The 27,849-nt window shown below is 46.6% G+C and overlaps 1 protein-coding gene and 1 long non-coding RNA gene across 6 annotated transcripts in view; one reads left to right on the forward strand and one right to left on the reverse strand.

Annotated features, from left to right (window-relative positions):
- Positions 1-27,849, reverse strand: part of EFR3B (EFR3 homolog B) — an 85,136-nt gene that overhangs the window by 52,111 nt on the left and 5,176 nt on the right. The gene's annotated exons all lie outside the window — the stretch shown is intronic.
- On the forward strand, positions 22,925-27,467 carry LOC125162079 (uncharacterized). Its single transcript, XR_007150886.1, has 3 exons — positions 22,925-23,398; positions 23,678-23,738; positions 27,188-27,467. It is a non-coding gene; the product is annotated as an uncharacterized LOC125162079 (long non-coding RNA).

The following is a 27,849-nucleotide window of genomic DNA, read 5'->3' on the forward strand; positions in this document are numbered from 1 at the left end:
ATTCTCTAGTGAAGGCCCCCATGTCCGTGTAAAATTTCAAACGTATGTGCTTTTGTCCTGCTAATCTTTGTCAGTTTATTTTTATTTATTTATTTAAGTTTATTTATTTATTTATGTTGAGAGAGACAGAGACAGCATGAGTGGGGGAGAGGCAGACAGAAACTGGGAGGAGAGAGAAGAATCCCAAGCAGAGCCCCACACGGGACTTGAACTCACAAAACCGTGAGATCACGACCTGAGCCAAAATCAAGAGTCGGATGCCTAACCAACTGAGCCACCCAAGTGCCCCTGTCTTTGTCAGTTTGATTTTCAGACCCAGGCCTCAGAGGGTAAGGAACGCTTTTTTTTTTTCTGCCCTAAAATCTCCAATTGTGAAGTGCACGCCAGTGGGGAACTTACAGACGTGCAGATCCTGGTTGAGCCCCCAGGGCCGGGGCTTGAAAGCCTGCATCCCCACCACACCGCTCCCCGGGACTGCTGGACCAGGGACCGCACTTTGAGTCTGTGAGGCACCCGGCACAGTGGTTAAGAATTTGGGCTCACGGGTCAGACAGGCTTAGGCTGAAGTCCTAGCTCTCCCCACTTCCGACTGTTTGACCTTGAATAAGTTACCTCACCTAAAGCCAAGTTTCCTCACATGAAAAATGAAGACGGTCATGGTTCCTTCCCAGGGGGCTGGGGTGGGGGTTAAGGGATACCTCGGCCCTCGACATCCTCTCTCTTCAACTCCCTTGAGGGAAAGACACAAGGGAGCAGGCTGGGCCAGACTGAGGACAGCTTTAAGCAACAGGCCGACAAGTTTAGGTTTTGCCTGCGTTACCAGGGAGCTCTGGGAGCAGTGAGCAGTGGGTGACAGTGACCGTCAACCTGGAGGTGGCACGCAGGACCGGACACAGAGATTTAAGGCAGAGATGAGTGAGTGGATCGCCCCAGGTTGGAGGGTAAATGTCTGCAGTGAGGGATGCTATCCGGATGGGAGAGGGAGGGGCAGAATCAGCAGGACTGGAGGGGCTCTGCAGGGGGGAGAGGTGGATGGTACCATGTGGGACCGCAGGCTTTCAGGTACAATGACGGAAGGCCAGCAACACCCTCCACCGAACCGGAGAAGACACGGGTGGCTTTGGCCAGGGAACGGGGGGACATCAGGTGGGCCAGCGTCTAGCAGGCAGTTGGTGAGGAGGCCAAGGGCTTGTGAGAGACACCAAGGCTGGAGCTCGGAGGCTCGTCGGCCCAGACATGACCACGAGTGCTTTCAGACAGGATCCGATGGCTCAGGGCAAATGGGCAGGAGGAGCAAAAGGCAGGCTCCCCCCCCCCCCCCCCCCCCCGAAGACGGCTGCCTTGTCTTTTCCCTCTGACGCTTTCTTCCTATTTCCCCTCCCTCTACTTCGCTGTAAAGCATTTCACCTTTTCCTCATTTCTCTCACCTTCCCTAAAGCTCTCCAACTAAGGCATTTGGGACCTTCAGGCTGCTCATATCGGTCCCAGGAACATGCCCTTATTAGCACCCTGCTGAAAATCAAAATTGTCTGCTTCAGTGATCTGATTATCTAATTCACAAGATGCTAACAGCTGATGAACAGTCTTCCAGAGGGCATATGCATCTTTTTAAAAAGCCCTAAAAGCTAAACAAAATAATCTCTAACAGTAGAATCTTGGAGGCATGGCGCAGGGGTAGAGTGTTTATATGAGGAAACCAGTATACGAGTGTCTGTAAACTGATCTGCTATGCTGGACTTGGAGTTTTTTGTTGCCTTTTTTTAACCCTTTACACAGCCGGTTTTAAGGAAAATTAGATAGAGAAGCAAAATTAATAGGCTTGCTCTTTTGGGGCAGAGAGGAGGTATAGAAAAAGTTAATTGCTTTTTTGTTTGTTTTTAAGCAACCAGAGGTAACTTTCAAAAGAGGAGGGGTGGACAACTCTGAAGCCATATAGCTGACCCTATCCTGATTGGAGGAAACGCAAGAAAGAATCACTGAGGAAAAGAAACATAATGCTATTTATGTACCGTCTTATCTGCTCAGGGTTAGAAAGGGACCAGTCATATAACTAAAGAGATTGTTTGGAATCTCAGCGAGAGGGCAGAAAGCCTTGAGCAGCAGTCTGCACTTCCTGGGTAAGTAATCAGAGCCGAATGCAGGAGATGAAAGTCGCCTCTCTCATAAGGGAGAGAGCTGGCGGGGCTTGGTCAGGAGCCCTGGCCTCTAGGTGCCAAAGCAGCTCAGGGGGTGATGGGAACCCACAGGCACCGCTAGAAAGCTTCCAACCAGAAGACAATGGATTCAAAGTAGCCACAACCCAGCTGGGGAAATAAACCAAAGAACAGAAGACGTTTAAAAGAATGTGAAAACAGCTCATTGCCACGAGAGATTCAGTGACACATTTATATATATATTTTTAGTCCCGCTACTGATAATACTTATTCTTAATGTTAGTACATAGAAGTAGGTGGGGTTTAACGCACAGCCATGTGCCTGTAAAAGAACCTTTTACATTCTGAGCCATTTTATTTTTAAGGCAGAAGTACTTTCCCTTAGGGCTCTCTCGTACTCTCCAGGGATCACGTCTAGCAGATCCAACCACACGAAGCTAAACATAAATTTATTAAGGGTCCTCCTCTGTCTCTGGGACTTGTCTTGCCTAATATTTTTATACCTATTTTAAGAAAGAGAAGGACAAATGATATGGCCAACTTCACTAGAATATAGCTGCTCTGGTTACTGAGAAATCACATCAGTAGGGATTAACAGTGTCCGATGACAGGATTTCAGTGGCTTCCTCGAACTTGAAAACTCTAAGAATAGTTAGACCTGCCCCAGTGGCTCTACCCCTCCCTTCCTGCCATCTCCCTGTGGCTGATTCTGCCCTAACTGTATGAGCCATATTGTACAGATTTTTTTACCCCTGCTTCATTCCTCTTCACAACACTTGTTACAAATTGACACACTTTCTATGTATCTGCACTATGTGTCGTCCCCCCCCCCCCCCCCCGCTTGCAGGTAAGTTTCTGGAGAGCAGGAACCTTGCCTGTTTGTTCCTGCTGAATCCCAGAGCCTGGACAGGGTCTAATCTTTTGGGGTCGCAGGGGCTGATGATCGTACATATTTGCTGAATGAAGAATGAGTGTGCGACTGGGCAGAAAAGGAATCACGAATGTCAGAGTCAGTAAGGGGAGGACAAGGCATTTAGCAAAAGACCTCTGTTCCCCAGCAGGGCCCAGGGAAATGGGCATGTTGGAGAACCACTGGCTCCAGCCCATCTTCTGGGGTTGTCACCGCCTGTGCCTCTTGAGGCTAGGCTCGCAGAGCCAATCTCCCTCCAGGCGGGGGGGGGGGGGGGGGGGGGGGGGGTGTGGGGGGGGTAGTGAGGGGGCGGGCAGCCTGGAGTCAGGGTTCCTCATGCCCTGCCCCTGCCACACACTGCCCCTCCCCCCGCCCCACCTTGACCTGCGGCTGCAGCCCTGACTGCTCATCAGAATCACCTTTGAATCTCAGGAGGGGCCAGAGGTGTCGCTCTGTGATTCGGGCACACAGCCAGGGGCAGAAGCACGGGCCCAGCTCCATGCTGCCCAGCATGTGTGGGCAGATCTCAGTGCTGCTGACAGCCTCTGGGGGCTCTGGACCTCTCACCTCCCTGCCAGCAGCATCTGTGTCCCTGCAACTCCTACGCTCTGCAGCCCTGTTTCTCCTTTGCTCTGTTTGCCTGATCCAGTCTCCTCTACTGATCTGTCCCCTTGATAGGGGCCACCCACTAACCAGGGCAATTGGGAGTCTGAAACAAACAGAAAACCTCAAACACCAAATACATCATTATTTAAAACATCTAGGGTCCCATTAACACAGAATCATCTGCCAGGCCCCCTGAGATACAGTGTTCATTCCCTTGGAGTCCTTCCTGTCCTTCATCACTGCCCCAGCTTCTCATGTGCTGATCTTTAATATTAAAACACACACACACACACACACACACACACACACACACACACAAAAACACCAGGGTTTACTACCTTCTCTGTGCTTAGCACCACACCAAGCACTTTACAAATATTTACTATAATACTCCTAACAATGCAATAAAGTATGTAGTACTGTTATCCTCATTTTATAAAGAAGCAGGATCAGAGAGGTTAAGTGCCCTGCCCAAGGTAACACAGCACATGACATTCTGCCATAGGGCTTCTCTAATTCTCCCATCACTTTCCCTAAAATATATCCTCAGCAATTTCTCAGGTTCATCCCGTGCTTTCTTTTGCCACAGCCACTGTGCTAGGATGCCTCCTTGGCATCTGATATCCAGTCCTTGTAAATGCCACTTGGCCGGTCTCCTTGCTTCACGTCATTCTCTGTGTACTTTTGAGGCAAATTGTTGCTGGGTTTAGTTTCACAGCCAAGCAGTAAGTGGGGCTAGCCACTACATTAGATGTCATCACTTCCACTTTGTATTCAACAGGGGATGGCCCATAAAGGGGGGGGGGGTGAGTGCTCTGGTCTGCATGCCCCCTCCGGGGGGCGGTAGGCAGGCCTCTCCCCCAGGCTTTACTCCTGCGACTGCTTGGCCCAGCCGCCAGAGGCCATGCCAGCTGTAAGAAGAGGGGGGGGGTCTGCAGAGGAGCAGACAGGGGGAGCCCCCCGGTTATGGACAGCCCCACGGCTGCAGATGAGAGGGGGCTGGGGTGACGAGGACCGGGCAGAAGCTGGAGATGGTGAAGAGGCAGGAGAGTCACAGACTAACATCTGCTAGGTCCTCCTTGAATGACCTCCATTAATAGCACCCCAGCTCCGGGCATTACCGTCCCCCCTGTCAGCTGCTTTATTGTACCATCTCACATTCTTCTTACCACCGCTTGCTCAGCCTAAGTCATTCCAGTGACTCATATTTTCTTCCCCCCGGATAAACTGTAAATTCCTCAGGTCTCTTTCCTCTGACTGCAGTACAGTATCCTGAGCCCACCAGGCCTGGAGGAAAGCTGGTGTGACGTATAATGCCTTTGATCAGCGTGAGACCCAGAGAAGTCACCTCCTCTCCCGGCCCTTGGCTTCCTTTTTAGAAACATCCACTGCATTCTCCCCATTCACCAAGAAAAATGCCTTTCGGCTCAAAATAGTTCATATTTATTTTCTTAGCTTTATAATCCCCTTGTAAAGGCAAGGCCTGACCTGGATCGCCCTTACCAAAACAAACTAATTCTATTTAAGCAATTTACAATAAAATTTCACCCAGGGCTGATAGCATGGACACCCCTTCCAGATGAATTGGAGGAAACAGAACAAAGTTCGGAGAGAAAGGGGTGTAGACTCAAGTGCCTCCGGAGAGGGCCAGGCCTGTGTCCAGCTGATGCTAACTGACCCAGCACATTGCACAGTACTTGTGCTTGCTGGGTGCGGTGGGGAAGAGGAGGAAGTTTAAAATATATAGTTTCTGCCATCGAGGAATTTACTCTCCAGTTGAGACCACACACATTTAAAGGTCATGATGTGTCACAATGAAACAAAGGAGTCCATAAGCCTGAAGAAATCTCTGGCAGTTTAATGAGTCCAGGAAGGCTTCCTGGAAGAGGCAAGATCTGAACTGGATCTCTAGAGGCAGAGACAGCTGGTAAGTATAGGTGAATCCACAGACAGAAAAATCAGCAGCTTTCCAAAGGGGAAACATGTAAGAAAACCAAAGAGGTTCTACCTTCTCTTTTTCCTTTTTATTCTTGTTTCTGATTTTAAAAGGAATACGTGCTCATGTGTATACATGTGTAAAATAGGAAAACGTAAAAATGAATGGAAATATCACCTGCAATCACACTATTTGTGATTATTAACATTTTAGTGTATTTAAGTGTTCACGTGGCTAGTAGATTCTGTATTAGGCAGCACAGAGATAAGGGGACATTTCCATCATCACAGAAAGTTCTGTTGGGTGGCACTGTATTAGGGTGTGTTCAGACTGCCTTTTCTCAGATCCGTTCATTTGTGTTAGAGAATGTGGACATCTTAATTTGATAGGTCGTAACGTTCCATGAAAATTCTTTTTTTTTAAGTTAATTTTTGAGACTGTGTGCAAGTGGGGGAGGGGCATAGAGAGAGAGAGCGAGGGACAGAGGATCTGAAGTGGGCTCCACGATGATAACAGAGAGCCTGACGTGGGGCTCGAACTCGAGAACCTCGAGATCATGACATCGAGATCATGGCACTTAACTGACTGAGACACCTAGGCGCCCCCTCTCCCCATGAAAATTCTTGCAGATACAATTGCATGTTTTTATTTTTCGCAAGTAATTCTCACTCTTATTTCTTGTTCAGTTTCCTGTTAAGTTTGTGGCTCCCCCCCGCCCCGCCCCGACTAAAATTTAGTGTGTTTTAGTTTTTGCTTTGGTGTTGGTGCATATTTTAATTTTTATTTTTTTAAATTATTTTAAATGTTTATTTATTTTTGAGAGAGACAGAGACAGAGACAGAGGGAGCGTGGGGAGGGGCAGAGACAGAGAGGGAGACACAGAATCCAGAGCAGGCTCGAGGCTCTGAGCTGTCAGCACAGAGCCCAACGTGGGGCTCGAACTCACAAACTGTAAGATGGTGACCCGAGCCGAAGTCAGATGCCTAACTGACTGAGCCACCCAGGAGCCCCAGGGCATACTTTTAAATATATGCATGAAATTGGGATCATCCTATGTAGTGTTAAAATCTATTTTCTTCTCTTTATATTGTATCTACCTTCTTACTAAATATTTTTCAGAACCTCATTTTAAGCTACTCACTACTGTGCCTTTTGACCAGACTCTGATTTATTTAATCATTTCTCATTGCTGTCCCTAAGTTTTCATCATTCTGAATGATGCAGCAATACGCCCTTGGTAATGAAAGCAGGGAATCGCACAGGGAGAGGCTGGTTTGGTTTTATTGGCGATAAGGAAATCAAATGGCGACATGTGGCTGCCGGACTGGTGGTGCAGTGGAGAGTGGTCTGCAGGGGCCTGGAGCTGTCTTCTTGCTTTCAGGAAGATTCGGGAGTAAACAGACCAAGAGGATGTGCTGACAAAAACGGGCTTAAGGAAGCAGGCAGGGTCCAAGTTTTCAGGATGGATCTTATTGGAAATAGAATTAAATAGCAGCTGAATTCTCCCTAGGGAGACAGTTTGGGCCAGACCATGTCTAGCAAACCAATAGCTGTCAGCAGCCTGACCTTTCGGAGCGCCCTGCATCTCCAACGTGCTCACTGCTTTCCGGCCAATCTTGGTTAATCTGATTACCACCTTAATTGAGGATGGGAATTAAAAAAAAAAAAAAAGAAAGAAAGAAAAGAAAAAACAAATGCGTCCAATTGATTTCATGTCAGGCTTCCATTCTTTACTAACTGTAAGCTTCCCTGGGCTTCAGTATTGCTCTTCAAGTGAGAAATTCATTAAAAATAAACAGAATGTTTTTCCATTCCTTGCCTCGTGGAACCACTGACGGCCGGGAAAATGTATCCTGACTATTTTCCGGAACCAGACAGCCCAGTTTCTGACCCCAGTTCCAGGTTCTCACCAGCTGTGCACGCTTAGGCAAGGGGTTTAAGCTCTCTGTGCCTCTGGCTACTCATCTGCACAATTGGCATAACAACCCCACCTCATAGGGTTGTGGTGAAGACAGGCTTAGCCAACACAGGTGAAGTTCTAAGAACTCTTTCTGGCATATGACAGCACTCAGAAACTCTTAGGTATTATCATCATCAACATTAGTCTAATCATTATTAAAATCTCTTTCCCAGCTTAGGAGAGAGAAGGCAAGACAGAATAAAATGGAATTTCTTTTTTCTTTTTTAAGTTTACTTATATTGAGAGAGAGAGAGAGAGAGAGAGAGAGAGAGAGAAAGAGAGAGAGAGAGCGAGCAGGGAAGGAGCAGAGAGAGAGAGAGAGACAGAGAGACAGAGAGAGAGAGAATCCCAAGCAGTCTCTGCACTGGAGTGTAGAACTGGATGCAGGGCTCAAACTCATGAAGGTGCCCCTAAAATGGAATTTCAGAGCAAGATTGACCCTTACAGTCCTTTGGTTTTATTTTATACTTGGAGTGTGAAGTGAAGCACAAACAACTGTTTAGAGATTTAAATCCAAATCCAGATTGGGGCGCCTGGGTGGCTCCGTCGGTTGAGCGTCAGACTTCAGCTCAGGTCATGTACTCACGGTTCAGGAGTTCGAGCCCTGCATCGGGCTCTGTGCTGATGGCTCAGAGCCTGGAGCCTGCTTCAGATCCTGTGTCTCCCTCTCTCTCTGCCCCTCCCCTGCTTGTGATCTCTCTCTCTCTAAAATAAATAAATGTTAAAAAAATTTTTTAAAGCAGTTTTTTAAAAGTTGGCATATAATGAAGGTGGTAACCTGCAGAGGACCTTGACCTAGGACTCTGATCTGCTCCATCGTCATGCCAGAGCCTCTCTCCCTGCCCGTCTGAGCGACCAGCCAGCCCGGCACTAGGTTGGCTACAACTGGAGGGAGAAATAGGCTTGTCGACATATACATTGAGCACCTACTATGCCCCGCCCCCTTGCCAAAGGCTGCCTGGGTGCTAACAAGACACCGGTCTGGTTTTTGGGACTCTGACAGTCTAGCTGGAGAGAAAGGTACAACCAATAAAGAAAACATAAGCCAGCCTGGGTGGACTGATGTTTCTCAAGAGAAGTTTCACATGTTACAGTGCTTCAGAGAAGAGTTCTCGCTCCTTAGGCTGAGTGGTTAAGGAAGATTGCTCTGGGGAGGTAGGATTTAGGCAGAGCCTGGAAGAATGTGGGCCTAGCAGGTGCACACTGCAAATAGAAACTGTGTCATGACAAAACTACGGTTTCGTATTTTATAGCATAGAAACAAGGAACTTTGAAATTAAGCAAAACCCAGACTTGGAACTATGTGACCTCACACAGGTCATCGAAGCCCGTATGTTGGTTTCCTCATTGGTGAGAGATGAACCGAACACCTAGCAGGAGCTGGCACACAGTAGGTGCTCCATAAATGTGAGCTCTCTGGTCCACTTATTTCATAAGCATTTTTCCTGTTGCCAAATTGTCATCATAATCATCATTTTTAAAAAATGTATTTTGAGAGAGAGAGAGAGAGTGGGCGAGTGAGCATGAGCCAAAGAGGGGTAGAGAGAGAGAGGGAGAGAGAGAACCCCAAGCAGGCTCCACACTGTCAGCGAGGAACCCAGTGTGGGGCTTGAACCCACAAACTGTGAGATCATGACCTGAGCCGAAATCAAGAGCTGGACGCTAAACTGACTAAGCCACCCAGGCGCCTCCATAATCATCATTTTTAACGTGGCTTAAAATCCCAGTGAGAAGATCTAATAAATCATTTGCTGAACCTTTTCCGTATTATTTGACATTGATCTTCTTGCCACTTTCATGCTATTAGAAATGTTAAAAACAAGTCCGTGTACATTGCAGCTTTTTTCCTTTTCTGGATTATTTCCTTAGGACAGTTTCCCAGATATTAAGAAAGTATGTCGTAGGTGAGGAGTTATCTGAGGGTTTGTTGCAAAGCAGGTGTGAGAGGGTGAGGATCGTGTATTAGGAAGACCGACAACAGTAATGCGGACAGTTGAATTTGAGTTTAGGGAGAACAGAAGAAGGGAGGCCATCAAGAGGAGCAGGAACCAAGGCATAGGACAATAAGGGCCAGAGTCAGGGTGAGGGCAATGAGAAGAGAAAGGAAGGGCCCCATGGGCCACACCCTCAACAAGAACAGCCCAAGGCCAAGGCTGACAGCAACACAGAAGCGGAGGTGGAAGTCCAGCGCTCGGAACCCGTGACCAAAGTGGGGACTCCCCATCCCCAGCAGCGCGTCACTAGCCACACTGGCCCTGGAAACAGGGTGAGAAACTCAGCCACCACTGTGGCACGACAGCTTCAGGAGCACTGCATCGGAGTGACGTGCGACGTTTGGGATCAGCCATGAGAAAGAAGGTGAATCGAGGCCAGAGTCTCAAAACTATCCAGTAAAATCAATGCACTAAAAGTTGATAAAAATCTGGAGGGAAAACAATGGAGGGAAGCCTTTCGGCACCGGAACTCCGATTTTCCAGATGTCCGCCGATCAGGGGCACAGGATACACGCTCACCACGGTGTTTGTAAACAAAGGAACTCGGAGTGAAACCCAGCCAGCGGGCTGAAATGTATTTGAATAAGTAATTTAAGTGCAAACCTCACTGGCAGAATTTGCAAGACTAGGTGACAACATGGAAACATTTTAGGATGGGGTGTTTAGTGAGAAAGGTACCTACTAAAGTGTGTCCCCGGTCTGGCCCAAACTATGGAAATTATGATTAAATTAGGACAGGAGATGTTGAGAAAAGGAAACCACGTGACTGACCTGTTGGGGGTGTCAAACCACAGTGAATTTTCTTCTGTTTTCATGGCCATGAACGCTGGACGTTTGCATTCTTTCCCCCAGTTCCGCTGGTCTGTGAGTGTGGCTAGCAGGCTCTGTTCCCTCAGAGCTGCTGCTCCCTTCCCTGTTCTCACTTTCTTTCCTTTCTCCCTTCTTGGTTGGAGGACGGCCCATTCCCTCTCCTGGCTGCGGAGGGTCGTTTCTAATTCAAAGAATGCTACCTGCTATTCACCACGTTCCTCCTCCGGGGTTAAACTTTAAAATCACCAGTAACCCCTGGTAACCAGTGGGGGAAAAAAGCTAGCATGGAATCTTAAACAATTTTTTATTGCAACATGCTTCGCAATTGAGGGGGAAAGAAAACAAAAACAAAAAAAGCACAAGATAAGATACACCGTGGCCACCAGAACAGACAAAGGCCTCTCTCCTCATTCTAATTCACGTGGACTCGTGGCTATTCCCACGGCCTGGGCCTCCTTTGCCTCGTTTAGAAATCTAACTCAAAAAGGAGGCCCTGAACATTCCAGAATTTTCTCAAATTCTGCATGGAACTCAGCTTGCTTATATTGCTGAATGCTGCCTGTGGCATCTTCAAATTGTTATTAATGTCTCAGTATTTTCAGAGCGCATCACAACCTGTTAGATAAAATCTAACTTTCAGCTTCTCGGTGTGAGCAGTGAAAACAAAGATCACAGTAGTACACGGCTGCCAGCTTCCTACAAAATAACAATAATAATAATAATAATAATAATAATACTAATAACGGCACCTAGGCACCGTCTGTTGGCCCTGACCCTGCCCGCATGGTCCAGGAGAGCCAGGGCTGGGAGAACCACGGGTGGAATGCGGACACTTACCCTCTTCTTGGTTCAGAATTCCATTCTCAGTCTCTGCATCTGCCCACATGCACAGGGAGCAGATAAGAATGGGTTGGTGGCTTTGTCTGGAAACAGCCTAAATGTTCACTGAGAGGGAACTGGCTAACTAAACCAGGGAACCTCCAGGCAGTGGGCACTACGCAGCAGCTGAAATTAATAAAGCAGGGCTATGCGCGCTGCCCCAGTAACTCTCCAAACATACTGCCAATTAACAAGGACACATATGGCATCACATCGTTTGTGTGACACACGTGCAGGCCGAGCACACTCAGCATGTACATAAATATGTGTATAGAACAGACTGCAAATGCAAAGAAGGGCCGGTAAGGATAGGCAGGGCCAGGTTGGCAGTGGTTCCCTCCAGCACGGGGGCTGGCGCTTGGGGCCTGGGGCTGAGGGAACAAAGCACCCGGTATGGAAGCCATTAGCCACCTGTGGTTACTTAAATCAAATAAAATTTAAAGCTCAGTTCCTCGGGCACAGTGGGCACATTTTATGTGTCCGATAGCCACACGTGGCTAGTGGCTACTGTGCCAAACAACGCAGATATAAAACATTTACGTACTCGCAGAAAGTTCTCCTGGACAGCTCTGACTTAGAGTTTTAGTTTTTATTTCAGTTTCCTCTCCCAATAACAATGTTGATGATAATAATACAAAAATGTATTATGCATGGGCAATACATAAACGTACGTAATTTTCATGGTTTTTCCATTTTATTTTCAAATCTGGTAAGAATAATTTTCCGTTTAAATATTTGGAATCTAAGAGTTTAGATACACACACACACACACACACACACACACACAGGCTCTTTTCTGCGCTTGCGCGGCTTGGTTCTTGCTAGAATTTTGACACAATGTTGGTATGAAGGACACAGAAGTTATTTCATTTACTCACGCAGGCACACACCCATGCATGCAACGCAAACACATCGAGTACATTAGACGTGGTGGAAGATGAAGAGAAATAGAATGCACGGGCACCGTCCCCCTGGAGTGAAAGCATGTATGCAAACAGCCATAACAAAAGGAAGTACAAGTGTCACTGGAGTCAGAGAGACAGCGTGCTGAGACTTCCGAGGGTGGAGATGTCGTTTCAGTTTAGATGCCTCCCAATAGAAATGAGGCACAGATAGTGCACTGACAAGAAGCGAGGGCATTCCAGGCAGGGGGAACAGCATCAGCAAAAGCTCAGAGGAGCCGAGTCCAAGGGAGCATTCCGGGAGAGGGATGGCCAGTCTATCTAGGGCAGTGTTGGTGCGGCTGGAGTGGTGGGGAGGGGCCAGGTGGTGAAGTGCCCTCGGATGGCAGGCCAAGGGGAGAATTACCATTACTAGTAAATTTTTTAGGTAATCTCTCCACCCAATGTGGGGCTTAAACACATGACCCCAAGATCAAGAGTCGCACGCTCCATGGACTGTGAGCCAGCCAAGCACCTCTCGACCACTTTTCATTGTGCTGTAGAATGTGTAAGGAATCTACTTCCAGTGCCTAGGGGGTTGGAGTGCGGGCTGCCTCTCCCCTCGGCCGCGGAATGAGGCTTCCCAGGCAGAGGATTGAGACAAGCTGTGAACTGGCGGTGCCCACTTGGAGGTGTGACAAACGTGGGGAGTCACACTGGGCGGGTGTGCAAATTCAGTCTCTTGCTGCCAGTGGAGTGGTGAGCAGGTAAAAAGGGAACCAGGAGGAAGGAAGGGCTTCTGCTTGGTGGCTCACCTGCCCCAGAGCGAGTGATGACATTTGGGGCGGTTGTGGAGGACCAGAGATGAGATGGGCAAAATGCGGGCTCCCCTCAGCCTCTCTCCCTCCCTTTTCCCGTGGGGGTCACCAAGGGGAGTTGACAGCTGCAGGGGGGGGTGGAGGGGCTTTCAGGGGGACCCTTGGAGACAAGCAAGGACAGAGCCTCACAGCATCTGCACAGTGACAGGCAAGGACGTCTGTTACCAGACGGAGGTGAGCACCCAGTTTGGGGGTGAAGAGAGTTTCAAGAAGTGCAAACGGTCAAGAAAGGGAAAACCTGAGAGTTAAATGGGCAGCAAAGGCATAGGGCTTGGCAGTCAGGCCTCTGCTGGCGGCTTTCCGGACAGGTTTTCAGTAGAGAGGTGACAGTGGAATCTCAAATACAATGGGTAAGTGGACAACCACCATGAAGGGAGGAAGAGGTGTAGGGTGTAATGTCAGCTTCCCTCACTTCTAATTTAGAAGCACCTAGAATATTACATGAGTCATTTACTTAACAGCAAAAGTAATGTTTGGTCTATCTGTGCATCCATCATGGCAGACGCGTTGCTTTGGCAGCTTACCCCCACCCCCTGCCCCCGGCCATGACCTCCCAACCCCCCACCCGGCTGCCAGGTGTGCATACTTGAGGACCCATAGGCCGTCTCCAGTATCAGCAGTGCAGGCCCCAGGGCGGGGGGGGGGGGGGGGGGGGGGGGGGGGGGGGCGGGTGGGCAGGTGGCCAACGTCTGAGGTGACCCTCACACCTTGTGCTTTGAAAGTGGCCTCAGGACCCTAGACATATTTTGTAGTTTTGATGATAGAATTGCTGTTAACAGAGCATTGTTGCTATTTTCCAATGTACTTAATATTACTTTATTAGCATTGTTTATCAGTATAAGTAGTGTACTAGTTACATTTGTGGAAGGAAGTATTTTGTGGTGGTTTTAAGCCCAGGGAATCTTCATGAATGAGAGCAAAGGGGAAAAAAAGTTAATGCTTATGTGTGTAGCTGTCTGCACGGTGTTCTGAGCTCACTGTGGGAATTCATTCATCTGAAATGTATTCTTCTCAATACCTACTACTCAGCACACTGATCATTTGATTCTTTTTTTTTTTTTATGTTTATTTTTGAGAGAGAGAGAGAGAGAGACAGCAGGGAGGGGCAGAGAGAGAAGGAGACACAGAACCCGAAGCAGGCTTCAGGCTCTGAGCTGTCAGCACTGAGCCCCACGCGGGGCTCGAACTCCTGAACCACGAATCATGACCTCAGCTAAAGTCGGATGCTTAAACGACTGAGCCACCCGGCACCCTTTGATTCTTTTTTTTAAGACCACGTGAACTATAGAGGAGAAGAAGCCTTCTGGTAAGTAAGACCGGCCCTCAACAAGCTTGCGACATAGTCAGTAGAATCCATTACGTGAAAACAATACAATATTAGAAATTTCCCTGGCAGTTTGGTTTAAGGTTGGAGCTAAGAACTAGAAATTAGGATTTAGGATTTACGGCACATGTATGCCTTCCCCATTCCCATAATGCGTCCAGCTTCCTACTGCGGTCACCAGGCAGCCTATAAAAAGCAGGGCTACTCACCTCCAGCTTTCCAAATGAACACACAGTACCAAATATAGAAACCAGAGGAAGCTTCATTGTTATGGAGCCAAACTGATTGAGAGCAAGTGTGAGCACTCTAAATATATAGAAGAACTAGCAGATTTAAGATGCAGACTCTCAAAGGCTATGAATCCAAGATCAATCATTTAAAAGTCCAAATATATAATCAGAGAGTCTGTCACAGCATGAGCTGTTGGTGCCAGAACACAAAACAGGCACCATGCCCAGAGCTGCTAAAAAAATAAAGCCGGGACCAGGGTGGTCTCGCTGCCAGAGGGAAATTTCAGAAGCAACACTTTTGAAATGCAAAACAGAATCAGGAGCGAGCACCAGAATTCTGCAAAAATGCAAAACAAGTACTAGGTTGAGTCATACTAAAAATGCCAAGTAAGCAGCAGGCCAAGCACAGCCAAGACCCATTTTTAATGAAGCGGTTCCACGGCGCATGGGTGTTCCGGACGTACCTGCACGAGGAAGAAAGTCCCTCCAGAAGGTTCTGCCCTCCGCATGAAGCAAAAAGCAGGTGGGCTAAGAAGGCAGGTGAGCAGAGTGCGGTGCGTCTCTGAAAGCAGAAACCCAGCTGGAAAGGAACAGCTCCTTAGAAAGCTGCCAATGCCTCCTTGGAAGCATATCCCCGGGCCCTGTTACTGCTATCTTGTCACTAAAGAGGAGATTGATAGTAAAATATCTATTACGAGCTCTCCTGTTAACACTAACATCAGCTAACATGTAAGCTCCCATTATGTGTCAGGAGCCGTTAAGAGGTTCGAATGCATTATTGTATGTAATCCTCCTGACAATATTGAGGTGTGGTCTACTGCCCCCATTTTATAGATGAGGAAAATTGAGGCTTAGAGCAGTTAAGGGACTTATCCAAAGTCATTTAACTGTTACGTGAAATAGGTGGAATTCAAACCCAGGCCTGTCTGACTGTTCACAGCTGACCTCTGCCTGCAAAGGAGACACTGAAGTTTATCCCTTTCAATGTGTCATTAGACAAAGAATTTTTTTTTTTTTTTTTTTTTAGCCAGGAAGATACAGGTCTCTGTGCAGAAATGGCACAAGCCAGCACATTATTAAGAATTATTAAGAACAGGTGAATAATTAGGCCATTAAAGGCTCAGCATTCTTAGACAAAAGACATCCCTGTGGGCTGTGAGGTCACAGAAGCCCCACGGAGGAAATGGAAAAATCAATCCTGTACACACGCCTGGCCCTGCCCAGCCATCAGCCGTGCCTATGTCAGAACTGAGACGTGCTGCAGGGCTGGTAAAGCCAGGCTTTGTTTTGTCGTTTAAAGTCCCAGAGAGTCGGCCATGGCAGTGGCAGTGCTCGAGAGGCCTTACACCAGCTGGCCCCGCTCTGTGGGCTCTCTGCCCACGGCCCCGCCAGCACCATCAGCTCCCTGGCTGCCAGCGAGGAGCTCGACTTCCTGGAGCAGCTTCCTGCACCCTCTGCTCAGCACGTACTTTGTCTAGCAGCACACGCCCCTGCCCAGCAGCTCTCAATGACCGCTTTTACTGGGGTGCTGGGGACCATCTTGGGCTGCGGGTAAGATCCCCGGTGCCGGCTGGCACAGGTCCTTGGCTGTCTCCTGGCACACCCGACTGCCAGCGATGCAAAACAGACCTGCTATTGTTTGCATGCGTGTTTTCTTTTCCTGGGTTTCCTATGGTCTTGTTGCAATATAATTAACGTGCAAGAGATGCTCAGATCTTAAGAGTTCACGGCCTTGAGTTTTGACAACTGTTTATACACTTGTATAACCACCACTAAACAAGAGAGAAAATATTTCAGATCCCCCAGTGTTCCCCTTTCTAGTCAAGCCCCTCACCCAACCACTATCTGATTTCTAATTTCTATCGTTTTTGCGTGCATTCTTGCATAATCATTTCTAAAACATACTTAGAAGATTCTAGATAACTATCCACAGGTCTTTGATGATGAAAAATGCTTTTTTTATGTTTTTTTAAAAATCTACTTTTGAGAAAGAGACAGAATGAGAGCAGGGATGGGGAAGAGAGAGAGAGGGAGACAAAGAATCTGAAGCAGGCTCCAGGCTCCGCGCTGTCAGCACAGAGCCCGATGCGGGGCTCGAACTCACAGACCCTGAGATCATGACCTGAGCTGAAGTCAGACGCTTAACTGACTGAGCCACCCAGGCGCCCCGAAAAATGCTTTTAATTATTTTTGTGTCCTGCGATTAAAATACACACTGACTATACAAAATGTGAAAAATGCAAAATATTTTTTTTAAAGAAGATTCAAAAATCACCCGTGATCCTAGCACACTAGAAATAACCACTGTCAGTATCCCAGCGGGTTTCTTTCAGGGCTAGTACACGCGCATTGATTATAGGCTGGCTCCCTGGAGGAGCCGAAGCTTTTTTGTAAATAAATAAAAATTGTTGCCGCTCACCTCAGAGCAGGCCATTTAGAGCTGCCTGTGTGAGAGGCGGCTGCGGCAAAAATCAACCTGCGATTTGAGATGCCAGCCCCTGTGGGTCAGTTGAGGTCAACATCTGAATCCACTGTTTATTTTCCGCTGTGGAATATGTCTCGCGTGCCTTTCCCGCCAGACCTCTCGCGGAGCTTCAGTCTCACCGCTCAGAAGCACAGAAGCACGGAGGCTAGCTCCATGGGACACCCCCCCCCCCCCACCCCCAACCCGGGTGAATGCACATTTGCTCCACGCAGACCGCCCCTGCCGCGTCCGCCAAACGTCGTCCCCATTCCAGCCCCTTTCACCGAATGCAGTAACAGACCTGCCCTCAGTTTTATTTATATAGATCTTCTTTCTTTAAAAAAAAAAAAAAAAGTTAACATTCATCGTTGAAGTTGGAGGAGTTTTTCAGTGATCCAAAGAATATGATGACGTCAGTTTCCAGTCTCCTTTTCTCTACACCCCATGAGCAATCAGGTGACTAATGCCAGGTCATCAACCATGCCTGAGGCCGAATAATATTCCCCTGTATGTATACATCACATTTTCCTTATTTTATCTGTGGATGAGCACTTGGGTTGCCTTCACTCTTGGCTATTTTGAATGATGTTGCTATGACCGTGGGTGTACAAATACCTTTTTGAGGCCCTGTTTTCACTTCTTCTGGTATATCTCCAGAAGTGGAATTGTTGGATCGTATGGTAATCCTATTTTTAATTCTTTGAGGAACCGCCATGCCGCTTTCCAGAACGACTGCACCATTTTGCATTCCCCCAGCAGCGCCTGGGCGTTCCAATCACTCCACATTCTCACCGGAGCCATCCTAAGGGAGCTGAAGTGCTATGGCATTGTGGTTTTGCAAATCCCTAGTAATTAGTGACACTGAACACCCTTCCATGGGCTTGTTGCCATATATATATATATATATATATATATATATATATATATATATAAAATATATTATATATATCTTTGAAGAAATGTCTGGTCAAGTCCTTTGTCCATTCTCTAACAAGTTTGCTGTGGTGGTTGTTGAACTGTAGGCACTGCCTGTATATTCTGGATAGTAATCTCGTATCAGATGTATGATTTGCAAATATTTTCTCCCCTTCCATGGACTGCATTTGTACTCTGTTGCTCATCTCAGAGCAGGAAACTGAAAGCCCTTTGGTACCAGAAGTTTTAAATTTTGATGTAGTGCAATTAATGATGGTGTTTTCAATAAGAATCCAGGCAGAATAGAAGAAAATAACATTGCAATGAAATAGATCTGGTTCTTTTCTTGGCTATGCCACTTTATGAGCTGGTTGACCTCCAACAAGTCATTTGAATTTTCTGAACTTTTTTTTTTTTAAGATTTTATTTTTAAGCAATCTCTATACCCAACGTGGGGCTCAAACTTACAACCCTGAGATCAAGGGTCCCATGCCCTTCCAACTGACCATCGGGCATCCCCTTTTCTGACCTTTCTTATTATTATCTGACAATGGGCCAGGGGAAAGGAATACCGCCCACACAGGATTTGTGTGAAATTGGAATGTACATAAAGCCAAAATTGTAGCGCCCGGCACTTGGAAGCCACACAGCTCTTACCCACACCCAACCCAACATACTCGTTAGCTTGCATCACCCCAGTCAACAGGACCCCAAGACAGACACTGTTTGGATTAACAAAGAGATCATTATCCTCATCTTATCAATGGGGAAGTGGATGCATAGCCAGTTTACATAGAGGACCTGAGATCAATCTGGCAGGTAGATTTCAGAGACAGGTGTCTATACTGCCATCCAGATCTTTTGAAGATTCCTGCTGTGGGTATACCCTCAGCCCCTGCTCCCTCGCCCTTGGGACAGACAGCTCCTTCAAGCCATTAGCAGATCTAAGAACTGGGAGACCCTTAAAGACCATCCAGGCCAGCTCTCCCAATTTGCAGATGGCGAAACTAAATCTGAGAGAGGTTGAGAATTTTGCTCAAATTCGCAGAGCCAGAATCAGCCCTGATGGGCAGCTCTCCCTCCCGACACAGAAGTGAACGTCCTTGATCAAGCAGAAGGAAAGCGTTGTACGACGTCCAGCACCACCCACTCCTCTCCAGAACACTCACCCTTGTTCTTCTCTGATGGTGTTGTCTGGGGGAGAAGAGGACATTCCTAGCAGTGCTGTGGAATAGCTTTGGGACAAAACTTCTCAAGACAGTCGGACGTGTTTACTGTATTTGTCAGGGGCTGGGCCAGGCTGCTAATAGGACCAGGCACTTTCAGGAGTTTGATGGAAACAATGGGAAGACGCTGGTGTTTGTTCCCCTTCTATTCTGTCGATGACCCTCAGCCAAGGTTCGCATCCCCGCTATTCCACTCGGTGCCTCCACACTCCAGCTCTGAGACTGAAGGTGCACAAGGCCATGTAGTGCTTTACCCAGGAACATTCAGGCCAGGTGCTTCCAAGCAATGAGAAACAGACATTTCATTGCCTCTGCCTCAAAGAGCCTTTCTGGGGCACCTGGGTGGCTCAGTCGGTTAAGCATCCGACTTTAGCTCAGGTTATGATCTCGCAATTCATGAGTTCAAGCCCCGCATCGGGCTCTGTGCCGACAGCTCAGAGCGTGGGGCCTGTTTCAGACTCTGTGCCTTCCTCTCTCTGCCCCTCCCCTGCTCATGCTCTCTCTCTCTCTCAAAAATTAACAAACATTAAAAAAAATTTTTTTAAAGGGCCTTTTCATCTTCCTTGGTTTGTGAAAGTATAATGCACAAAAGATATGAATGGAAATCAAAATAAAGATTTACCCATAATTATACTACGAAGTGACCTTCATTTTTTGAAGAAAAAGACTGTGGCATTTTTTTCTGAGCTCCACAAACCAAGGAGGAAACGTGTGAGAATGTATCTCTCACTGCCCTTCACCGTTTCAGCAGGCAGGTCAAGTGGCTGTTTCTCATGACTAAACACCATCAAAGTCTAGAGGAAAAGTCAAATGGCTATGTTCTGGTATATTCTTATGACCAATGGGGGAAGACAAAGTAAGATGATGAAATGTTGTTGCTGTCACTACAGGATTCTTTCTGAATCCCCCCACCTTGCCCCCACCCACTACCATTCGTACCCTAGAAACATAGGCTGCTCGGTTTGGCTGGCTGGCTGGCTGGCTAGATGGATGGATGGATGGATGGATGAAACATCCAATGATTTTATAGTTCAATGCAAACATTTGAGCTCTTAGTATAGTATATCCCAAAGATCTCTTCTGGATGCTAGGAAAAATAAAGAAAATTAAGGTACAGGTTGTGTCTTCAAGAGGTTCACAGATCTAGTGGAGGAAGAAATAAATGACATTCAGTGTGACAAATAAATAACAAAAATAACAGCAAAGATACAGTGAAGATGTGGCAGGAGGGTGCACGGCTTTGGATTTTTTCAGCATTATCCTGTATACTTCTTCCCTAGAAGCATCCCTCCTGTACAAAGTAATGAGAAGACATCACTTTATTACAGGTATTTCCTTTCTAAGGGATCTCTGCCAAGATCTTTATAAATGTTCCTGTAATTTGGGGATTCTTCTTCACACGATTTATAAATGTTATTTAAAGCATTATCCACCTAAAAAGAAAGTTGGGACACAGAGCAAAGTCTTTCTCACTAAGCATGAGATGAAGCGTAGAGCTCTGCCAAGTTAAGAATCTAAGACTCCTGCTTCCCGGGTGCTTGAATGTATTTGGGTTCTTCTGTACGGTGATGACAAAGTCAGCATTTGAACCCAGAAGCCCTAATTCTCAGATGTATAGTCAGACCACAAGATGTGCATTAGGGCACTGAGCTTAAAAGTCCTAGATGTAAAGCTACAACGAAACTGTGCCAAATCTACTAAAATGTTCAGTTTGGAATTCTTCCTTATAGTGAAATTTGCTGTTTGGCATAAGGCACATTAGTTGCCACCAAGTACAAAGGCAGTGTTTGATCTCCCACGAAGCTCTATGAGGGCCTGCTTAGGAGACAATGGAGAGAAATGACTTCCACCAGCTGCATGAGCTTGAGCAAATTGTTGGACTTCTGAATCTCTGTGTCAGCTCAACCCCAGGAAAATGGCATCCACCACCAAAGGGCTATTCTGAGTTGAGGTAATGAATAGAATGACATGGAATAATCATGGCTAAATGTCAGTAATGCACAAGAACTTAGCATAGTGTAAGACTTAGCTAAAGGTTCCGCGTCTATCCTCTTTGTGGTCTAAGAGATTTTCTCATCTTTCTGGTGCTAGAATGAGAGGGACATGGTCATGGACCATGACCAGTATGACATGGATGGTCCAATCCATGGATGGTCCTGTAAGAGACAGGAAAATGCTCAATATAATCAGTGTTACCGCTGTTGCATCTTGGGGGACCAATCTGGCAGGTAGATTTCAGAGACAGATGTCTAGCTCACAATAAGGAAGCAGTTCTCTGGTTGTACACTGTTTGTATCAGACCCTTCCATCTAAGGCATTTAACAAATACAGTCTAAACATGACATTTCCATCCTTGTACGCAGGGATGGTCACTGTTTCTGGAGAGGTAGTGGACATGCCCTAGAAGCATCCATTAGAATTGCTTGGGTGGGGATAATATCACCTTTAATGGGCATAATGTCCAATAATGTAAATACATGCACCTAGACATTATCTCATTTGACCCCCCCTAAATTTACCCTCACTGCATCAGGCAGACTGATTATCCCTATTTTACATGGGAGGAAATGGGCTCAGAGAGAGGGGAACTGTCCAGGGTCCTATGGCTAGAAAGTGGCCCTGTGAGACTGGGGCCACTGTCCTCTCACACACACAGCTCAGTCCTAACCCACCCCTCAGAGGCAGTGATTACTGCATCCAGATTGGCTGGTCCTGAAGATACAGGGAAGGAGGGTTTTGGGTTTTTTTTTTTTTTTAATGTTTATTCATTTTTGAGACACAGAGAGACACAGAGTGTGAGCAGCGGAGGGGCAGAGACAGAGGGAGACACAGAATCTGAAGCAGGCTCCAGGCTCTGAGCTGTAAGCACAGAGCCTGCTATCGAGCTTGAACCCATTTAGCATGAGATCATAATCTGAGCTGAAGTCGGATACGTAACCGACTGAGCCATCCAGGTGCCCCAGGAGTTTTAATTCCCAGCTAAACTGTCAGAGAAGCAGAAGGTACTCCTGCTAAAGAAGGTCCCCAGTCTCTGTTCTCTAGACCACACCACTGTGTGACTCAGTGGTGGTTGTGAGAGCCCCACTCCACTCCTCTACCTGCCCCTCTCTCTGAGATGAGTGCCCAGGCCTCCTTGATTCTCATGCCATCACTGGCTCCTGTATCCACCTTCGGCCCTCACCAATCTGTTCTCCTGGTTCCTATCTTACTTACTTATCCACACCTAGGGCTTTCCTGGGGCCCTTTCTCTCCCACAAAGCAAAACAATGATAAAGGAGATGAGAAGGGTGCCCAGAGGCAGAGGATCAGACTCAGAAGTGAGAGCTCTCAACATCTGTGTTGATTGGCCTGGGACCAAAGACAAGGCACACCCTCCTCAGGGGTTCATTTGTGTCTTCTGCACTCCCTGGCACTGCTCTGCACTCACATGGGTGAGTCTGTGAGGTAGAGTGAGCTCTGCAAAGGAAAGGCCTGTATTCTCTGAAACATTCAGAATATTATGGAGACAGCACTGTGTCAGGGAGGGGGAGTCCACACTCTGCCTAGGTTGAAATCCCAGCCTCATCACATGACTGTGTAGCCATGGGCAGGTTACTAAAGCTCTCAATGCCTCCATGTTCTCATTTCTAAAATGAAAATAATAATCCCTGACCCATAGAGTTTGGGGAAGATTAAATCAGTTAATACATAAAAAGTGCTTAGACGACTGCTTGGTACACAGTAGTGCCCAATGAATGGGAACTGAAGTAATAGTAATTGTATTGCTATTCAAAATACATTTAAGGCTGAAACATGTAGAGGATCAAAAGTTACAAAGAGGTAAATAAAAAAGATGACACTTAACTTAGGATTCATTCATTCAGTGAGGTTTCCGAGTGTTTTACTCTGTACCAGGCAGTGACTTATGCCCTAAAAAGGCAGGAAGGAAAGAGAGAAATGAGTTCCTTGCTTTCATGGAGCTGATGGTCTAGGGGGGCACAGACAAGAGAAATACTAGATGGTGATAAACAGCTGTGCAGGGAGTTAAGCTAAGGATCGTGAACGAGAGTGACCAGACGGCTTCTCTAGCTGGAAAGACAAGAATGGCTTCTCCAGGGAGAAAACCCTTAGAAGACTCACATTCATCCATGGAAGGAGAACTCATATCTGCAGCCGTGAAGTGGGTCAAGAACCTCAGCGAGTCTTGGCTTGTGTCAAACCAGGAAGGAAGTCGAGGACAGAGCAATTTCAAGGTGAGGAACCAGAATCATAAACTTGCATTTGGACAGGTCCTAATACTCTCCAAACAGGTATAGAGCAGATTAAGGGAACTATATTTGCAACAGAAAAATCTAATTTAGACCCATATTTATGAAACATCTCTTCTTTTAGGAGGAACTCAGGGAGGATTTTCTCTCACATCTCAGCATTTCAAAAAGCTGGTTTTGGCCTAGACAATTGAACAACAATAAAAATACCTACAGATGCTATGAGTCTTACAAATGACTTTTCCCCTCTATTTTGGCCTACAGGAAGCTCAGAACTGAATTTCCTGTAGGAAACTCAAAACTGAATTTACAACAGGGCCTGTTGGTATGTGTTTTTTTTTTTTTCCTGAAATAACGTTATACTTGGCTCTACTTTTTTCTGTATAATTCTTAGATTTGCTTTGCTTTGATCTCTTTATTTATTGTAGGACAGGTATATCTATATGTGTGTATGTATGTGTATAAATTATATGCTCCAAATCATCTTTAGAACAAGTTAAATTATAATAACTTTATAGCCCTAAGTGATTTAGCACCTATTTCAAAATAAACTATTTTCTATGTGTGCTTACATAACCCACATTTTATGAAGCATGGGAATGGTTTTTTTTTTTAAGTTTCAATTCCCAGGGCCCCTGGGGGGGGGGGCACTGTCGGTTAAGTGTCCAACTCTTGGTTTAAGTTCAGGTTGTGATCTCACGGTTTCATGAGTTTGAGCCCCACATTGAGCTCTGCGCTGGCATCACGGAGCCTGCTTGAGATTCTTTCTCTCTCTCTCTCTCTCTCTCTCTCTCTCTCTCTCTCTGCCCACCCCCACTCGTGCTGTCTCTCTCTCAAAATATATAAATAAACTTTAACAAAAATAAAAGTTTCAATTCCCTTATCCCCCTACCCCCCACCCCTAGTCCTACTGCCTTTATTTTATTTTATTTTATTTTATTTTTTTTTTAAATTTTTTTCAACGTTTATTTATTTTTGGGACAGAGAGAGACCGAGCATGAACGGGGGAGGGGCAGAGAGAGAGGGAGACACAGAATCGGAAACAGGCTCCAGGCTCTGGGCCATCGGCCCAGAGCCCGACTCGGGGCTCGAACTCACGGACCACGAGATCGTGACCTGGCTGAAGTCGGCCGCTTAACCGACTGCGCCACCCAGGCGCCCCTATTTTATTTTTTTTAAGGGGCAAACATTTCCATCGAAAATGCACAATTGTAACTGGTCCAAAGTTTTCTCACTCCTTTGGCTACCACCTGTGGTTGCAACAACTACCTCTGTTCCTTTTCATTTTCACCTCATCTCCCTGTCCATTCTGTGCAGTGCCCCCAGCTTTATTTCCCTAAAAGATCAATTGAGCAAATCAGCCTTTTGGCAGTTTAAAATCTTCAACAGCTCCCATCGCCCATAGGGATAAGTGAAAAGCCCTTATCCTGACAAAATCTCATCCATCGAGTCATTCTCCACCTAACCTCGTTAGTACCTGCCCCAAGTTCTCTCTGGATAAGTTTGCTCTCTCCCCACCCCAGTGCACTTTCTCACATTGGGGCCTCTACCTGGCACACCCTTACCCTCTTCTCCATCCAGCCCTCGGACTCCCTCTGAAGTCCTCCCAAAAGGCTCCACCTCGCAGTGCTCTCTTCCACCTTGAGATTCTGCTGGCTGAACATCTAACGAGTAACTCCATTCTACCTGCAACACTGAACCTACCTTTGTATCATTCACAATTTTGCATGTTTTACCACTTGGTTACCTACTGAAATTGCAATTTTCTTGATGGAAAAAACTTCTATATGTTTCTGTATCCCCCTTGATGCTCTATGGAATATCATATGTAGCTGACACTCCACAAATACTTGACAAATTATACCTATTTCCCTTCAAAACACAAAGCATAAAGCAAATGACAGGCAAGTAGTTAATATCCTCAATAAATCAAGCACTCGCTTATGAAAGTTCACCAAAATGCAAATGGTTAAAAAACACAGCAGGTGTTTAACTTCACTAGAAATAAAGAATACAAGTTAAAATGATACGACTTTTCCATCAAATTGGCAAAGATTAGGGGTAAAAAAAAAACTTCAATATTTAATATTTTTGAGAGTACAGGAAGATAGGTCCTCTCAAGAATGCTAGTGGGATTATAACTGATACAATTTGAAAACAATTTGACAATATGTAACAAATATTTTAAATGTTTATATTTCTTGATCAACCCATTTGGAGGGCAATAGCCTAGGGAAATATCCCAAAATTCAGAGAAAGCTTTGGGTACCGGGTACCTTTCCCAGGCTTATAATACTGTAAGTACAACCTAAATGTGCAATAAGGAAATCACACTTGCACTCAGTGGACAGTTACACCGACATTAAAAATGGTGGCCATTAACTTGGAGCGGCAGGGATGTTTATATTCTAAATTTTTTTTTTTCCAACGTTTATTTATTTTTGGGACAGAGAGAGACAGAGCATGAACGGGGGAGGGGCAGAGAGAGAGGGAGACACAGAATCGGAAACAGGCTCCAGCCTCTGAGCCATCAGCCCAGAGCCTGACGCGGGGCTCGAACTCCTGGACCGCGAGATCGTGACCTGGCTGAAGTCGGCTGCTTAACCGACTGCGCCACCCAGGCGCCCCAGGGATGTTTATATTCTAATGTTAAGTAGAAAAAAATACAATATAAAAATATGTAAAATGAATAATTCCAGCCACATAAACAAATGCATGAAGGAAATATATCAAAACAGCAAAAGCAATTATACTTGTTTATAGTTTACTGTGTTTTCCAGATTTTCTAGAAAGATTGGATGACTACCAGGAAAAACAAGAAGCTTTTCAAATTAGATTTTCTTTCTTTTTGTTTTTAAATACATATAAGGAACAGGTCTCACAAGCACTAACATTAAGCTTATGGGACATATATATTTGTTTCCCTGCAACCTTTTTATTAAGAAACAGAGAGGAGAGAGAATTGAGGGAAAGGAAGGAAAAAGTGGAGGCAGCTCTCTTATCCTGATGAATCTCTGAAGTGAGGTGGGTGGCTGTTGTCATCATGGTAAAGCCAGGAAACAGATTCAGGAAGGCTCAGGTCCTAGGTCGCCTGAAGGGCAGAGTCAGAGTTCAGACCCAGGCTATGAGGCTCTCGGGTGCTCCCTCACCATCATGCCCAGGGTAACACAGCCAGGATGGCGCAAGAAACCTCAAGGAATGGGCAAAAGCAGGTGAGTACAAACTCTTAGTGGTAATTTATGTAATAGTAATTTTTTAAAAGGTTGGTTTTAGTGTGTAGGATTGTGGGCAGTCTTTTCCCTCCTCCTTTTTCTAGACTGTCTATAAGGTAATATTAACTTTCTACTTTTATACATGTGCAAAAAGAAAACTGCTTTCGGATTCGCTGAACAGTGAGCTGCAAGAGAGATCCTGTTCTCCTGAGGGGACTAGAGGAGTGGGGGCGGGCATGAGGGGAGGCGGGCCACACAGCTCCCATCCCAAGCCAAACGCGACACCACAGGACTGCGGGAGCCTCAAGATCTGGGGGAGGAGGTTGCACATGCGTGTGCAGATGTGTGTGTGTGCGCGCATGTGCGTGTGTGTGTGTTGTGGGAGTTGCCTACCACACGGAGCAGCAGGAACTACGGAGCTTTTCTGCAGCAGTGAGCCTTGCACCTCCGGGGGACTCAGCTCCACCCTGCAGCCTCTCCACACCACCCACACGGGTGCCACATGTGTGTGCTCTGTAAGGCATCTTCACAGAAAGTTGTGCACCGTTGCTCACTTCCCTAGAGTCAGCGTTCTCAATCACAAAGCCTGAAGAAGGGCAGATGTCAAGGATGAGGCAGCACCTAGAGGATGGGAGGTGAGCTGTTGGAATAGCTTCTGCTCTGGTGGGATCGGGCTGTCGGGACTGTGGTTCTGGGGACATCCTGTCCAATTGCTCTCCACGGCCCACTGCCCTCGTAGCATTTCTCAGAGAGCTCTGTCTCCCCTCAGTGGGTAAGTGGGACACTCCTGGACAGGACCGCCATGGCTCCAATCCCAAAAGAGAGGAATAGGGAAACTGACACAAAGAAACACTACGGGGAACCCATTTTTTCAGAGAATTTGCCCACACCCTTTCTACCTCAGTACAAAGTGCTTTTATTTTTCCAGATTCCTTATCAATCTGTGTTCATGGAGATACACAAGACTGTGGGAAGTCACCTGTGTCCCTTAGGAGAGCCATTTCCAGAAAGCAACTGGGCTTTAGGAATGAGTGAGTGGCGAGAAGGCAGCTGAGGTGGAGTTTGGTGAAGGGAAAGCAGAAGGGGCTTGAATGGCTGGCCAGGGAAGATGGCCTGTGTGGTTAAGCCGGGGTGGGAGGAGATGCAAACAGCCATCTTCAGGGGTTGGCAGTGAGGAAGAGAGAAGCGTAAAGGGCCAAGAGGACCTGGAGGGGCGAGGCTCTC

The sequence above is a fragment of the Prionailurus viverrinus genome, chromosome A3 (assembly GCF_022837055.1).
Source record: "Prionailurus viverrinus isolate Anna chromosome A3, UM_Priviv_1.0, whole genome shotgun sequence".
In the NCBI taxonomy this organism is placed as follows: domain Eukaryota; kingdom Metazoa; phylum Chordata; class Mammalia; order Carnivora; family Felidae; genus Prionailurus; species Prionailurus viverrinus.